At 53.0% G+C, this 16,880-nt stretch overlaps 1 protein-coding gene across 4 annotated transcripts in view; it reads right to left on the reverse strand.

Annotated features, from left to right (window-relative positions):
• The window catches only part of Tns1 (tensin 1), a 162,503-nt gene that overhangs the window by 115,186 nt on the left and 30,437 nt on the right, over window positions 1-16,880 (reverse strand). The window contains exon 1 of one of the 4 annotated variants that reach the window (XM_035441022.1): window positions 6,301-6,515. The exons of the other annotated variants lie outside the window; for them this stretch is intronic. The gene's annotated coding sequence lies outside the window, so the exon portion shown is untranslated. Of the gene's footprint in view, window positions 1-6,300; window positions 6,516-16,880 lie in introns of those variants that run through there. 4 annotated transcript variants of the gene reach the window in all.

Raw genomic sequence — 16,880 nt, forward strand, 5'->3', positions numbered from 1 at the left:
AATGGGGTTTATATAGCACCTACTGTCACTGAGTTGGCACTTTACAGCCATTCACATTTTCACTTTCAGACCAATGTTTAGATTTAAAAAAAAAAAAAAAAGCCTCACAGAAGTTAAGCCCAAAGTCAAACACCTGGCAACAGTATCTGGGCAGCAATGGCTAGGGGGGCCGCCCAGGTTTCCTAATAGCAAGCTCTAGTCTAGTATGGGGTGCCTCTTCCCCCACTCCCACCCCCAGCAAGGTGGGCATCAGTGCACTAGTTTCTAGGGACCTGCAGGCTCTCAGAAAGACCATCACCTGCTTTAGCCTGCCTCCAACACCTGTCTTTCCTACCTGTTCTCTACTCCTTGGCTGGATGAGACACACACTGAGGCAAGGTTCTGGAGCTGCAAGTCACGAGTGTGGGCATCCCAAGGAGGGATAGATAGTGAGCCAGGCACACGGGAAGTATCACGTCTGTCTCTCTGCTGTATGTCACAGTACCATGTGGCTCCCCTGCTCTACTGTACCCCTCATCCTTACTCCCACCAAAGGGAAGCATGCAGGTCACTTCCAGTGTGCGGCTTGGCCCAGCGCTCACTTCATAAAGGAAGTCTGTTTTGAAAGGGCATTTCAGTGACACTAACATGTGTGAGAGACGTGGCTGTCAAAAGGACTACCAGGACCCCCCTTTAGCTGGGACCCAGACTGGGGGAAGAAGGGGCCACTAAGGTGGGTATAACAGGGGAGGAGCTATGCACCACTCTTTCCATGTTTTGCCATGGAAAATGGTGAATGGCCAGGAAAAAAGGTCAGACGTTTGGCTGCTGACACTGAGGAGCCAATGAAGGTTCTTGAGTACAGAAAGGACCATCAGAAACTATTCTCCAGACAGAGAACTCCTGGCACAGAGGCAGGAAGAATGGAAGAGTAGAAGAACTTAATGCAAGCCGGGAGGTATAGTAACCATACCAACAGAAACCAGGGAAAGAAGGGGATGGAAAAGAGGAGCCTGAAGCCTAGGGCCAGGGAACCATTGGGTACCCCAAAATCTAGGATCCCATAAAACACTCTAGCCCAGGGCTTCCAGCTTAGCCTCTACTCCTTCCACTCCCAAGCAGAGCCACCAACCACTACTCTGTCTGTGGTCACCCTTTGTACCAGGAGGTAGCCAGCATCTAAGCTCTGATCACCAAGCTTCACCACATGGTGACCCCAGAAAAGTCAAGTATTCATTCCTGCAACTGAGGAAACCACCAAATGGCACCTAGGTGTCCCCTGGGTCTTGTGGGTGCCCAAATGATGCCAAGGCCATGGGGTTAAAGCCTGGAAGCGGGACAAGACTGAAGAATGCCAGCAGGGCTCAAAGTCACTAGCCTTCTGGGATGAGCTTCAGACCCTAGGCAGAAGAGGTCTTGTTGGGGGAGACCCCTGCCTTAGATCCATGGCTGCTGGACTTGTGCAAACCCTGCAGGGCACTGCCCCTCTCTAGCTCCCAGCCAGTAGCAAGGCTCTTTCCTTCCCTTATATAGAGTTCGACTCCAACCAGGAAAGGAAGTGTGCAGAGTTCCTTCTTGCCAGGAGGCAAAAAGAGGCCTGTTCCCAGGATACCTCGAGACAGAAGGATAGTCCCTGCCCTGGATCCCTCAGCTTCAGTGATGACAGAGAATTGGAGGGGTAGGGATCTGCCCTTTCTATAAACACAACCCTGACTAGACTCAGAACCTAGGGAGTACAGGACGGGGTACTGTCTCAGATCACTGATTCAGAATATTGTCCCCAGGACCCACAAGGTCCCCAGGCCTACCCCCACTATGTCCCCAAGTTCCTCCTCTACCTTGGTTCCTCTTCTGTGGCACCTATCATTGGCCACCTGGCCCACCACCAGGTCCTACACAGTTGTCAGATGGGCTATTCAAGCAGGAAAACTGCCCTCCTGGCAGACCCCTCCACGTGTCTCCCCACAAACAGGAGTGGCTCTCACACCCCACACAACACTGCCCACTCACCAAACAGTCTGCCTATAGCAGGAAGAGCTGACTGGGTGTGCTCAAGCCTCTGGGAGCCCACGGAATGCAGCACTCAGTTGGAAGGTCCCCAAGCAGCTCGGGAGTGAGGGTGAAAGTGGAGAAAACATACCCAGCTATGATCCAAGTAGGCCCCATTACTGAAGCTAATCCCCTTCAGAGCCATCCTGAAAGATGGCACACAATGCCAACTGGGATCAACACCTTACACAGTAGTTCTCAACCTTCTTAATACTGTGACCCTTTAATACAGTCCTCATGTTGTGGTGACACCCAACTATAAAATTACTTCATTGCTATTTCATGACTGTAATTTTATAACAATTAGGAATCGTAATATAAATATCCAATATATGACCCCTGGGGGTTGCAACCCACAGGTTGAGAACCACTGTCCATAGGCTCCATGGGCTGCACAGAAATACTAAAGATGGGTCGCCTAGGGAGCCCAACCCTAAGATCCCAGGAAGCCAACACAAAGGCCATGCTTGCTGATCCCCAGTGCTGGGGAAGCTGGGAAAGGAGCAAGGTTACACACTGGGATGGGTTTGTGGGCAATAGAATCTGAGCTCCAAGCACCTACTGAGCACAGGCCTGGAGCTCAAGATTTCAACCAAGGTCATAAGAGCAAGAGGTGAACAATGGCCAGGAAACATGATGGGATGGGGAAAGGGGGTACAGCCAGGGGCCATGGCTGGGCCCTGGGCCTGACACCAGCCAATCAAAGTTCTGGCAAGTAGCCAACCTCTGGGCTACTCAATATTGTTCAAGCCAAAATCTGTGCATCTTCCTTTCCCTCCTTTCCCTGACTCCCCTAAGCCTGGAAGTCCCTCCCCCATTTATCACCATTGCAGTAACCTGAGTCAAACATAGTAGCATTAACCCTTCCCAGGACCTCCTCTCTTGCCCTTGGTCTCTTCTTAGCAACCAGGAAGCCATTTCTAAAATGTACACTAGCCATGTTACTTACTCCTCAGCCTAAAGACCGTACTATCTTGAGTGAGGGGATCCAGGCTAAATGTCCTAACACAGCTGTTACAGCCCACAGGGACCTGTGGAATCATCCCTGCAGGCCCACTTCTCAATCTTCCCTCACAACCCCTGTGCCATTTCCTGCTTTTTATTCCAAATTCTGCCCTCTGTTGGAGAGCTTTGCAGCCCATTTCACAGACAAGTAAGAGTGGGGCTCTGAGAAGCCACAGCCTACCGTTATGCACCAGTAAAGAATGAACATGGAAGGAGGGTTCTGCCCCAGGAAGACTCAAAACTCAAGTCTGACTCCATTCTGTCCAGGACCTCCAGGCCCAGAGAGGACCCCAGGAAGCCCTCCATAGAAGCCATGGCCTCTGAGGGGGAGGACAGCAAACCTGGGTGAGCAATGTATAACTTACAGTGCCTGGCTGAAGGGTAATGTCCAGGCCTCTGCAGTAGCCTGAGACCTCCAAAGCCAATCAGAGAGCAAGAGGAAAGAGTGGGGTGGGGCTGGCAGCCAGGAGGCCATCCTGAAAGAGGCAGCTGCTCTGAGGAGAGAAGAGGCTCTCAAAGGGTACAGAAGACAGAGTGAAGAGGGTGCTTAGAGGGGACACTTAAAGGAGAAGATGGCAGAAGATAGGCCTGTTAGCACAGGCCTGGAATCCCAGCTATGTGGGAGACTGAAGTTCGGCAACTGAAGTCTCAAAAGCGTGTCGCTGTCTCAGAAAAGACCGCATCAAGAGAGCTATGTAGCACTGTGCAGAGTGCTTACTTAACTTGGATAGGGGGAGAGATGACGTAGTCCATAGATGAGAAATCAGACCCCTGATGCAGGAACCAGGCTTCTGTCCTGAGTGCAGGGGCTGAGCACCCTTCCAAGCTGCCTCTGAAATGCAGGGATCAGGAAAGCCCCACTCCTGGGGCAGGCATTTGTTGCACAGCCTATGGCATACAGATGACTTCTAAGAAGTTCCTAGAAGCTGCTCCAGGGACAGGCTATGGCTTGGTCAAAGTTCTGGTAGAAGAGGGGCCCAGAGGAAGCGACAGACGCAAGAAGCAGAGCCAAGCACTCACTCAGGCCAAGGTGACAGAGCTCCCAGCTGAGGAGAAAGATGGGAAAGAGAACCGAGAACGGGCCCAACCCTGGACGGAAGTTGTGGCCTCGGGAAGAGACAGGCATGTAAATAGACTTATAAATCTGCCTGGAACTGTGACAGTGGAAGTTGGAAGAGGCCATTCTTACCCTAGGATGACTGTCCAGTCTGTTTTTCCCAAGGTTACACCCAAAGGAGGCTGTCTGTCTCACCCCTCACTCACCACTGTGGGTGTCTGTCCCTACATGAGAACTTTAAGGAACACAAGGCTTTGGCCCTAAACCATAATAGAACAAAGAGGCAGGAGGGATGCCTGGAAGGAGGAAAAAATTAAGAGCAATGGGAAAATCCATAGAGCCAAAGGTCTCAAGAGCTGCTGGGGACAGGGTCAGCTGCCATTGAGATGTGTCAGGGAAGGCTGGGGGTCAAGGGAGACAGGCTAGATTAGGAGTCAGTCACATCAGAGAAGGTCCTACAGGAGCATCAGTCCCCTGCCTCCTAAGCCAAGCCACCTGCTGCCATGCAGTCCAACCAATGGCATGCAGACCTCTGCCCTTCTACAGCTGCACGGCTGCCTTCCAAGCACTATTTCCTAACTTCTAGGAAGTCCCTGATCCTCCACCCAGATGACAGGTTGATTTTGTTTTGTTTATCAGAGGATGACCTTGAACTTCTGATCCTCATGCCTGTACCTTTCAAGTACTAGAATTATCTGGGATTACAGATGTGCACCACTAGGCCCAGGTTTGTGCATTACTGAGGTTTAAGTCCAGGGTGTTGCAGGGCACTGGTGGTGCATGCCTCTAATCCCAGCACTCTGGAGGCAGAGGCAGGTGGATCTCTGTAAATTCAAGGCCAACCTGGTCTACAAGAGCTAGTTCCTGAAGAGCTAGGTCTACACAGAGAAACCCTGTCTCGAAAAACAAAACACACACACACACACACACACACACACACACACACACACCAAACAAACAAAAAAACCAAGGTGTCAGGCATGCCAGCTAAGTACTATTCCAACTAACTGAGCCTCAGCTCCAGCCTCAGGATGACAGCCTTGGAGAGGGAGAAATGCTAAATACAATCACTGCACCCTTCCATCCTCAGGATGGCTATAATTTCAGGTACACCGAAATGTCAAAAGGGTCATCTCAATTTTGAAGAAATGTCTTAAATTTCTGTTCATTCTCTGGACTCCCTAAATAGCCTAGCAGGCTGACAGGAAGTCCTTCCTGATGTCTCGCTACTTCTCTTTTTACAGGAGTTAAAGCTTGCCAAGGCAGGATGAAAGCAAAGCCAGCCTCGTGTTTGTCAGGGGAAATTCCACAGCCGCAAAGTCTATCTGTGAACTTTAGTCTCCCGGACCCTTGAAGAACCATTTTGTCCTGCTCACAACTCTAAATAGCTCAGCACTAAACTAAGCCCGTCACTTGGGAGCAGGTTCTACTCCACAGGATCATAATACCTTCCATGAGCAACTGTCCTTTCCAAATTCCTGAATGCCTCCAAAAGTCCACAGGTGTCCAACCAAAAAGCAAAGGGACTGGTTGGACTGCAAGCCGGGTGTGGGCTCAGACACCCTTTAACTCCCTCCCTCTCAGTATCCCCACATGTAAAAGGAACCCGTGAGAACTGCTTTGCAGCTGGTTGGGAACAGTTAACATGATCATGAACAGGCTAAGGGGGTAGCTCAGCTGTAGAGCACATGCCTTCCCCACTGATGAAGTCCCATCTGCAGGAATGCTCAAGACACAAAGCAACGGGCCTGTGTGTCTCTCAATGCTCTCACTGACACGTCTCCACTCACTGCATCTCCAGCCCCACCCTGGGATGTAAGTTCCTTTGTTAGCCCCTTTTTATGAAGAAGTGAGACTACAAGATGGAGGAAGGAGTAGATTTTTACGATTCCCATCTAGGCTGGAAGGATGGCTCAGTGGTCAAAAGTACTTTCTGCTCTTTCAGAAAACCTGGGTCCGAGTTCCAGCACCCACACGGTGGCTCACAACCAACTACATAACTCCAATTTCAGGATATCGGACAACTTCTTCTGGCCTCTTCAGGCTCCAACATATGCACACACATGTAGGCAAAACACTCATACACAGAAAACAAAAATAAATAAGCATTTGAAGTTCCCATTTACCATCAATCAAAGGCAACTATCCAATGACAATTCCCATCAAAACACTAAGATTTCCACTCTTCATGTAGTATAAGCTTCAGTTACCTGAAAGTCATTCCTGCAGAAATGTCTGACCCACAGACGGCAGGGGCAGTAGTAAGGAATGGATGACACTTGCCCAGAACCCCGGAAGCAGGAGGTCCCTAGGGCAGGGCAGCCTGGCCTCACGAATCTCCTTTAAGACCATCTGTGGCAAGAGGCAGGAAGCCCTTCTTGCTCCCAATTAGCCAGCAACAGACACTTGAAGCGGGGCCAGCCCCAAGGCCGGAGCAAGCCTGGCTGTAACCAGCATTGTTTAGCTCTGTGTGACGCATATCCACCCCAGTTATATTTCCTTGTTCCCGGGAAAAGCTCAGGGATGCACTCTGACAGGGAGGTAGGGAAGGAAGGCAGCAATAGACCTGGTTCTCCCAGCCTCAGAGAGCAGGCAGGTTGGAGATGAGGAGAGAAAGTACCCATCAGATAGAGACTTTGTGACCCTGAGACACCCACAAACAACACAGTGATGACCACACACAGCTCTCAATGCCCCAGGCACCACAGGCTCGGCACCCAGCACACATACCACACCACTTAACCAGATGCAAAGTCACTCCCTAGCCCTCTGGCCCCACCCCAGAACAGGCTCATGAAGGCACTGCCAACACATCCAGCTGCCTGTGTGACCCAGAGCACTAAGGAGCCAGAGCCAAGTGCAGTGGGAAGCCAGATGTGGGAAAGCAGCAGATAAAAGTGAACTGGAGGTCCCTGAAGCACCATCAGGTCTCTGCACCCCTACCCATCCCCAAATACCTAAAGGAACTGGGCCCTCTGCTGCAACCTGAGGCAGTAACCAATTACCCTTAAACTTGGACTTGACAGTTGCCTGATCCCTGCCTATCTGGAAAAACAGAAGGGAGAGTGTTCACACACACACACACACACACACACACACACACACACACACACACACTCATGCACGCATAGAGGGCTAGAGGTGTCAGAACAAAGCATTGCAAGCAGGTTGGGGCTGACTGGAGGGTCAACAGTTTCAAAAGTACACAAGCACCAAAACAGGAACTTTAGTATCGGGATCTACTGGATATGTGATCCTTTTCAATCCACCAGATGCAAGTGCCCCCCCTTTTTTCCACAGGAAGCCACCCAAACTTAAACAAGGGTGAGTTGGCCAAGGTCAAACAACTGGGAGGGGCTGAGCTAGACACAAATCTAAAAGCACCAGACGGCAAACTCTGAGCCCTTTAGCAAGTCCACTACAAGTTAGATGCAGCTCCTGACCATGCTGAGAAGGGGTGAGAGCCCAGATTGTGGTAAGTATTAATATAGCCAGAATCACATGCAGCTCGGATCGGGGCATGGCCAAGGCTTGGATTCTGCCAGGACCCTCAACTCACAAAAAAAAAAAAAAAGGAGGGGGTGGGGCTTGGGCTCTGATATTGTGATTCAGCAACCTCTGGGGAGCATTCCAGCCTTCCTGGCCCACTCTTGGAAGTCTAAGAGACACCTGCCCTAGAGACACCAAGCCATTACTCACAAGTTACTCACTTTGCCGTGGCATTCGCCCTAGCAAGGCAAACCTCCCACTCTGTCTCCTGAGAGTGGCCATGGAGAAGCGAGAGATCCATGGTTCGCCCCCTTCTAGCCAGAGCATCCCTACCTGAGTCACGGGGACACACCAGACTCTGGCCTGCTCACACTAACAGCTGTTGCCCTCTGCTCTGTTCCAAGAAATGGATGCCTAAAGGAATGGTCACTGTCCCCAGACACTGACCCACCCAGGGCCAGCAGCAGATGCTAGCAGAGATGCTGGGGAGCCAGGGAGATCTTTCCAGGCACACTAACAGGAGCCTACATTCAGAAAGCTCTGTGGCCGGGAAGGAAAGAACTCTTCTAGGCCCAGCCCCTCATTTCACAGACGCTCAGAAAGGGAAACTAAACTGCCCAAAGTTGCACAGTGTCAAAATGGACAACCAGCTGCCTGACCCCACTCCCACCATCCCGAGTCCCTCCATTACACTCAGCAACAGCTCCCCTATCTCAGATACGTACAGTCTCCTCAAATATACTCCCTCCCTATCTCAGAGCTGCTGGGGTCCCCACAAAAGGGGGTAGCAATTCAGGAAGAGAAGAGGAGGCCTAGGGAGTCACTGAGAGTTGGAGCTTGAGCTAGCGCCAGAGCAGGCATCAGTCTTAAAGGCAGGAGACAGAGCCCAGGGCCTCTGGTTACAGGTTGAAGACCAGGCCCTCTGGCACAAGACAAGGGATGAAATTCTTGGGGTCCCAGTTGGGGAGTTTCAAGAGTCCTGGCTTCCTCCTGCTAACCTCTCCGACTTCATTCCCACCCCTCCTCACCGCTAACTATCAGGGCCCCTCTGCTCCCATATTCTGCTCAGCCACGGAGCTCGGGGGCAGCAACTGCCACTTAGGTGGTTGTCCAAGGGGTAGCTAAGCCACTGGAGGAGTTCACCCCTCTCTTGTGTTCTCCCATCCCCCTCCAGGCAGCTGCTACACTCAGCCCCAGCCAGAAGCCTGCACACTCCCTCTCCAGATCTGTCCCCTCCCCTGGCATCAGTAAAGGCAGCAGCCACAGTGACAGAGGTTACAGAGTGTGGAGCAGGCCAGTCCCCCTTCTCTGTTTCCCACACTTCACAACACAAATAGTAAGCTGTTCATGTTTGTACTGCCTGTCAGAGGTAGAGTCAATATTGAAAGTCAGACAGTACGGCTGCCAAGTCTATGACTTAACCCCAAGGCCACACCATCGTATGATAATCCCCACTCTAAGAAATGAAGGTCCCTGAGGTTCCCTCTCCTCCTTCAATATGCAGTACCCTGAGCTCTTGTAACTGTGATGTGCTGGCCCCTGGCCTTTGAGACACTCAACATTCCTCCTGGCTTTAAACAGGCTGCCCCGTCTCCACCCTCACCAGCCACTTATATGGGCACTACTGACTTCCAGCAAACAGGCTCCTATACCAGACTAAGAGATACTCTTGACCATTCATTCATTCATTCATTCATTCATTCATTCAACACAGCTGAGCTACTGTGTTCTGGGAGCCACAGTAAAAGATACATCCTAAAGGAGCCTCTTGGCACCTGCCATCTACAGCTCATTAAGAAGTCTTGCTGGGGAGGGATCCACAGCCAGCAGGCTCTGGCCTCAGGGCACAGGAAGGAAGTCCAGCCCAGCACAGTAACACCAAGAGGACTTCCCAGTCCCAGGGGTTAAGGGCACAGGTGCAGAACACAGGTCCTGGCTGGAGTTCATCCCCAGGGCCCCCCATCCAACCCCGCTTCCTAAACCACAGCCTCCTCAGATGTCTCCTATGTAAAATTCCCTCTGCTGCCTTCTACTTTGACTTGGCCCGGGAAATATTCCCCACCCCTTGCCACCCAAGCAAGACCTCTGCGCTCTCCCTAAAGCCACTCTTTGTCACAGGTTCCCTCTTGAAGTTGCATTTACTGTGCCAAGCATTCTGCACACAGAATTTTGTTTCAACTCTCCCACAGCACACAAGGCTGTGCTGGAATGTGACCCTCATCTTACAGACTCAGACACTGAGACCCGGCCAGTGTCACACAGGTAGTTAAGTAGCAGAGCTGGAAGGGACAGAGTCATTATGTTACCCATCCTTACATGCATGCCTGCTCCATACCTGAACAAGTCCCTCTCCTCTGTAAAACTCCTTCTCAACCTTCCAAGTCCATCTCAAACGGCTCTTCCTCTCATAGGCCTCAGCTCCTCCATCAACTCACAAAAACAGCTCCCTGTGCCCCACGCCTGCCTGCCGAATTTTTGCAGAGGAGCTGTCTACTCCCCTTTGTCTCCCACTAGGTGTCTCAATGGCCTTTCCAGCCCCATATCTGGCACCCTGCCTGGCACAGAGTGGATGCCCTAAAAGGCTGTTACTGTGAAATCAGGATGGCCCCCAGGCCCAGCTGGATTGGCCCTGGCTCCCGGCCTCCTCAGCAGGCTCATGGCATGGCTGGACCCAAGGAACCCAAACCCAGCAGCCCATCTCCTCCAGACCCAGATGGCAGGCAGGCAGCCAGGGCCCTGGTTTCATACTCCCCCTCCTTAGCCCAGCCCCTCTCTGCTTCACCAGCTCTGCGATTCTGGGAGTCTCAGCCGGTGATTAGGGCCCTAATCAGGCAGGACTTCCTGCCAGCCACTGCCAGAGGTGGGGGCGGGGCGGGAGGGAAGCAAGGTCAACCCAAGGTGAAGTTTCACAGCCAGGGACCCAAGGACCCCCCCTCCCAGCCCCGACTGGCAGACGCACTTTAGAGACCTAAAGCACTACACCTCTCCAACCCTCTGGCTGCTAAGTGAGAACATTGAGATCCAGAGAGGGAAAGGACTCGGCCACTGGGCAGAGCCAGGCCAGCCTCAGATCTGTTGGTGGGAAGAGTACCATTCCTTCAATGCCTTGGTCCAGGGTGCCCCCTGGGTGGAAACCCTCTGTGAGCCAGGTGGTGGAGCTCCTCTGGAGCCTCAGCTATGGCCCTGTCCCCCCAACCCCCACCTTACCCCATCCCCCAGCTATAGCACAAAGCCCAGCACTGAACCTCAGCCCTCTCCCTGAAGAGTGGCTATGAGTGGGCCAGCTGATAGTTCAGGCTGGTGGAGCATGTGTTCAAGGTGAGACCCACTTCTCAGCTCTCAAGGATCAACAGTCCAGAAGGGCAGAGGGGAGCCCGACAGAGAAGAGAAGCCAGAGACAGCCCTCCCAGTGGCCATCATATCAGCCTAAGACCATTCTTTCTTCAAAAGAACCCTTGATGCTTTTCGCAGCTGCAACTGGGCGGGCCAGGGGTCCGGAAACTGTGTTCACCCCTGACCCAGAGCAGCCTCGGCCTCCTGGGTGGGGACTCTCTGGGTAAGAGGGCAGGCCAAGAAGCCGATCCTTAGAGCAGGAATAGCGGAGGCTGCAGAAAGCCGTGGACCCCAAGGAGGGTAGAGGCCTGAGAGCGGAGTGGGAGTGGCTAGGAGACCTACTGGCCAATCCGCGAAGCTCTCAGCTCCTGTGTACACACAGGAAGGGCTGGGGTGGTTATCCCCACCCCTCACCAAGATTGCAACAAGAGGAACCACCGGCAGACTTCAAGGAGACCCGGAGGGTCTAAGCCAGTTTGCAATCTTTACCTGGGACTCCCACTCTAAAACAAAAACCTTCCTATCGCTAAGGTCAAGGATAGCCATTTTGGCAACATGCCAGGCCCTTGCCAGGCGTGGGAGGTTCTAATGCAAGCAGTGGCTGTCTGAAGGGTGGGAAGGGATCCCAGAAGTACTTGTTTACTGGGATGACAACTTTCTCAGAATCCTCCATAAACACATATCTGCTCCTGCTCCCTAGGGAGACAGGCCTGAGGTCCCTTCAACTCCAGGCCTTTCTCCTAAAGAAGCAAAGTCAGGGAAGGAAGACAGCTCTGAATCCTGACCTATATACTCTCTCCATCGTAGGGAAGAAACAACTATGAGAGAGAACATGGCCAACCACAAGGCAGGCTCTGGAATGAATGACACCCACTAATAAGAACACTTACCAATGTTAACTAACAGAGAACTTTGGCTTGTTTTGTTTTGTTGTTTTGGATGTTTGCTTTTGAGGCCGGGTTTTATGTATTCCAAGGTGACCTGTGAACTTACTTTATAGTCATAGATGATCTTGAACCCTGATCCTCAGGCCTCTACCTCCCCAGCTTTGTCATTACAGGTGTCTACCACCTCGCCAAATTTATGCAGTGCTGGAGAAAGAACCCAGAGTTTTGTTCATGCTAGGCAAGCATGCTACCCTGCTGACCCACACCTCATACCTCAAAGCACTTTAAATCAATGACTCAACCTCTATGTCCGTGCCATGAGGAAAATACTACTACTGACCCGTTTGAGAGAGAGAACTGAGGCTCAGAGAGGCCTAATCTCTTGTTGAGACCACAAAGCTAGTAGGTAGGAATGGCTACCATAGGTAGGTCCCCAGCAGGCTGGCTCCAGCCTCATGCCCTCCCTCTGCCTTGCTCTACACTTTGGAGAGAAAGCAGCAATGTTTGTAGGTTTCTAGATCTTCATCGGGCCTGTCTCAAACCCCCAGTCCTCCAACCTCAGTTAGCACCAAAAAGCATCACCTGGGAAGCAAAAGACATTACACAGCCAGGGAGCAACAGTGCAGCCAAGTGACAGACCTACAGGTGAGAGCAAGGGATGCTTACAGAAAATGAGACCCACATTCACTCCAAGAGGAGGCTAGGGAGGTCCCTGGAGGAAGCTTCCAATGGCAGTGGGTGGAGAGCTCACGGGGACATTCCCGTAGCCCTCATCTGATCAGATCCTCAAATCCACCCTTCTGCGCCAGTCCCTGGCCTACCCAGCCCAGTGCTCCGGCCTGAGCTGCAAGCTCAAAGCCCTAAAAAGGCAGGGAACACACAGCCCAGTGGAGCCCTGCAGGAGGAAGGGCCAGGGGCTGTCTCCTCCCATGACAGTTCCAACTCCCTCAGAGAAACCAAGGTGAGGACAAGAAGGGAGATGGCCAAGAACCAGCTACCTTAGGGACTCCAGCTGCCAGCACAGGGTGTCCACAGAGGCAGCCCAGCCTATAATGCTGGCATCCCTGCCACCCCCACCATTCCTTTCCCAGCTGGCTTATGCCCACACCTCTACATGCTTAATAGCTCTGGAAAGCTAAAAGCCAGCCAACCAGGGAGCCATGGAGCCAGAGGCCTCAGGGGATAATGCTGGGGACAAAGTGGAGGCCTGTCCCTCCCCAATGTCTAAAAACAAACTTTTCCCTCCCCCACAATCATGTTCCCTTCTGATTTATTTTGCTTTTTGGGAGGGAGGGGGCTCTGCCTATTTTCTGCAAATCTCTGTCCTCTATCCCAAAACCTCAGTTTCCCTTTCTAGGGTCAAGACAACTCAAGTGAGCGGCAACAATGAACAACCCGCAGCTCAGCCTGAGCCTCCACTCAGCCCTCACATTCCTCCCCTACTTCTCCCCTATCACTGGGTCCCTTTCATCCAGAAGGAAAAATGCCCTGATTAAGGAGCCTCCCCTACCTCCTGGCTGTAGACAGGGGATAAAAGTTAGACAACAAGAAGGACTTCCCCTTCAGAGGAAGCCAGAAGGGTGAGAGGCACTGCCCTGGTTGGCAGTAGAAGGCTGTGTGCAGCAACCTCAGACTCTGACTCCTTTCTCAGAAGCAAAGGGGCCACAAGCATCCATAAAATGGGCTGTGGGGAGAGGCAAACTGAGTGAGGCAGGCTGAACTAGAAAGGATGGAGCCCTGGGAGGGTCCTAAACCCCAAGGGAAGCCATCAGGATAAGCTACACACACACCCCAGAACACCCCAGCATTGAGTTGGGGGAAGTGTCAACCCCCATTGCCTCTCCTTCCCAGGGAAAACAGGTTTGAAGAGGCCACAGGGAGGTCACCTGTTCCTCTCTTACCCCTCCAAGAGAGGCTCTTGAGAACACCTAATGCCCTTGGCTTCTTCCCCACCCCCACCTCTACACACACACACACACACACACACACACACACACACACACACACTGGCTATTACACAAGCCACTTAGTGAAGCCTTGACAACCCTAAAGCATTTGTAATGAGGGAAACTGAGGCCTGCCCCTGGGTTCTCCTGAATCTCAGATTCTGGCATCACCCGTCTGCCCACCATCTCCAACAGCTGAGGAGGCTACTCCTCTGGGCTACTCAGGGCAGGGTCTCAGAATGCCCTACCACTCCTTGTCCTCAGACACTAAAGACCTGTGACACATGTCATCCCCTCCCCTTTACCCTATGTATGTGTGTCATATGGCCATAGGTTCCATCCAGCCCTTGAGGAGTTAACCACAGGGCCAGAGAGAGTGGCCATGAGGAAGCATCTCACAGAAGCAGGCAGGAAACAGCTGGGGAAGACCCGGTGAGCAGTCAGCTATGGGTGCCAGGGAGAGGCGTATGCGAGGGATCTCTATTCCCCAGTTCGGTCAGAGAGGGTGACCTTGTGAGTCCTCACCCATGCCTGAAGCCTGAAGCCACCCACAACTCTGACCCCCCATTCCAAGCCCCCATTCCAGAGTCAGAGAACTCCCCAACCCTAAGAATCCCAGGACCTCAGCATCCCAGGAGACCTCAAAGGTCATCTTTCCCACCACATCTCAGCACAAGAATCCTTCCACAGTGTCCAGCTTGTCTGAACTGCCCCCTTGGGACAGGCCACTCACTACCTTACACCAAAACCCACCCTCTCACTGACCAGCAAGAACTTCTGGAAGCTCTTGGTTCAACCCTCCTTTTTCCAAGGCAAATCTCTATCCCCAACCCTCTCTTGCTCCCCGAATGAAGTCCAGCAATGCTGGGTGCCCCCAGAACAGCAGCCTCCTCCCTGGTCTCCCAGGCGCCTCATCTCAGCCCACTCCTGCTTGCTATCACCTCACTTTGAGTTCTACTTTAAGGCTCTAAAGGAGGAGAATTATGAAGTATGGGGCAAAGGCTAGGAAAAGAGGGCCAGAAGTTCAAATCCAGGACTAAGGGAATCAGAAAGATTCCTAGGCTATCTCCTACACCACCTAAGAATCCTCAATTTCAGATCAGAGTCCTGACCCTCACACATTCACCCTCCTCTCAACTCCTTCTCCATTGAGCATGCTGTGAAGCCAGTGTTGGAGGGCTCTCCCACCTGGAGGGCTCTCCCACCCTGCTCTGGGTCAGAAGGGTTGAGGCTGAGGGTCTTTGGGCTGCAGTAAGTTTTGAGTCTTGGGGGATTGCTGGGGTCTGGAAGACAAGAGCTGCCGCCAGCTGGCAAGGGCAGGAGGCACTGGAGGCCAAGTCTGAGCCACAATGGTCCCCACCCCACCTCCAGGCAGCTTCAGGAAGGGGAAAGGGCCCTCCCTCTCACCTCCCACCCCACCTCTGCTAGGCCACACAGAAGGGCTTCCAATACAGAAGCCTCCAGTCCCCAAAAATCGGAACCCCACTTTCCATCTGTGTCTCCTGTTCCCACCACAACTGCCTTCCTGAACTCATGGTCCTGGAAACTTCCCCAACCAGTACCCATCCTGTCCCCTAACCCTATCCCACGCCCCTGCTAGAGCCCAGCCCAAGAGCCCAGCAGGCTTCTCTGCCCACCCCACCCCCAGTCACCCCTTTCAGTTTCCTCTACTAGGGCAGAGGCCAGCCTACAAACATCTGGGCAGGCAATACTAGCCCTCATCTGAGGTTAGCTCTGGTGGCTTCTCCAAGCTTAGTAAGGGGTAGCAGGCAGGGGACCAGTGTAGGGAGACCCTGTGTGTTCATTAACCACTTGGATTAGACATTTCTGCCCAGAGGGGTGAGGAAGGAATGAGCCTACTAGCTGGGGGAGGGGCAAGGGGCACACATGCCAGGCCATGCCCATGGCAAGGGGGCATGGGACCCATGTAAAGAAAAGGGATGTGATGCTAGAGCTTTTAACTTTAACTCTCTGCAGCCAGCCCTGGAGGTGGGGCAGAGAGAGAAAGAGCCCCCAAAGAGAGGAAGGAACCCCAAAGAAGTTCCAGCCACTAGCAGGGAAAAGACTCATGCCTTCTCATGGCCTTCTGTCTACCAGACAGCATGGGCAAATGAGCAGAAGAGACCCCCTCATCCTTTGCCTCTTTGCCTCTGGTAGTAAAAGGTCTCTCTCTACCCACTCCCTGTTGTATAAAACCTTGTTAACACAGCAACTTAGCTCCACGCAAAACTCTTCCTGGAGCTGGCTCAGCGCTTGCAGGGACAGCCGCGCCCCAGACATCCCTGGCAGATCTCGGGAACATCTGACAGCTCCAGGGCTGACAAGTTGGGCCCCAGAGGGGCTAGCTTAGCCTAGAAGTGTGACAGGGGAGGGGCTGACCACACCTTCCCCAAGTTCAGGATCTGAACCAGAGCGTGGTACATCAGTGCGTGCTGACTGCTGGGATGTATCCCCTGCACCCTTACACATTCACACACTCACTGATCATATCCGCTCACCTTTCCAACCGAGGAGCCACTGGGTGGCAGGCCAGGGGGGTGGGCAGTAGCAGGGCGGGTGGCTGGGCTGGCAGGAAGCTGGTGGCTCCTGGGGAGGCGGTGAGTGAGCTTGCCCAGCAGGACAGAGGTAGCAGAGCCGGGTCCCAAGGCTGCTGCTGCTAGCCTAGTGAGCGAGTGAGCGCCCAGGGCGCTGCCGGCTCTCTCCCGGGCGGGCGGCCTGGGGCACCGCCTCCTTCCCGGAGTCAGAGCGTCGCCCCCCACTGCCGCCTCCTTTAACCCCTGCTACGCTCCACTGAACAAACTGTGCTCCACCAGGCCCCAGGCCCGCACGATGGTGCACCTGGGTAGGCCAGCAGTCCAGCAGCTCTCTGGGGAACAGAGGGCTTAGGGAACAGGGGTGGGAAGGGACAGGTAAGAATCAAGATGCCAAGAAGTGGAGGAGCCCATAGGAAAGACTCAACTGTGGGGTCATGGTCAAAGTATTAGTGAGGAAGGAGGAAGAGGAGGAGGAGGAGGAGGAGGAGGAAGAGGAGAAGGGTAGTAAAGAACAAGCTGCATTTCCAACACACTTGGGTACCAGCTATCTCCCTTCTGAAGCCTGCTTTTTCCTTGGCTGTCAAATGTGACATGATAATCC

The sequence above is a fragment of the Cricetulus griseus genome, chromosome 2 (assembly GCF_003668045.3).
Source record: "Cricetulus griseus strain 17A/GY chromosome 2, alternate assembly CriGri-PICRH-1.0, whole genome shotgun sequence".
Taxonomy (NCBI): Eukaryota; Metazoa; Chordata; class Mammalia; order Rodentia; family Cricetidae; genus Cricetulus; species Cricetulus griseus.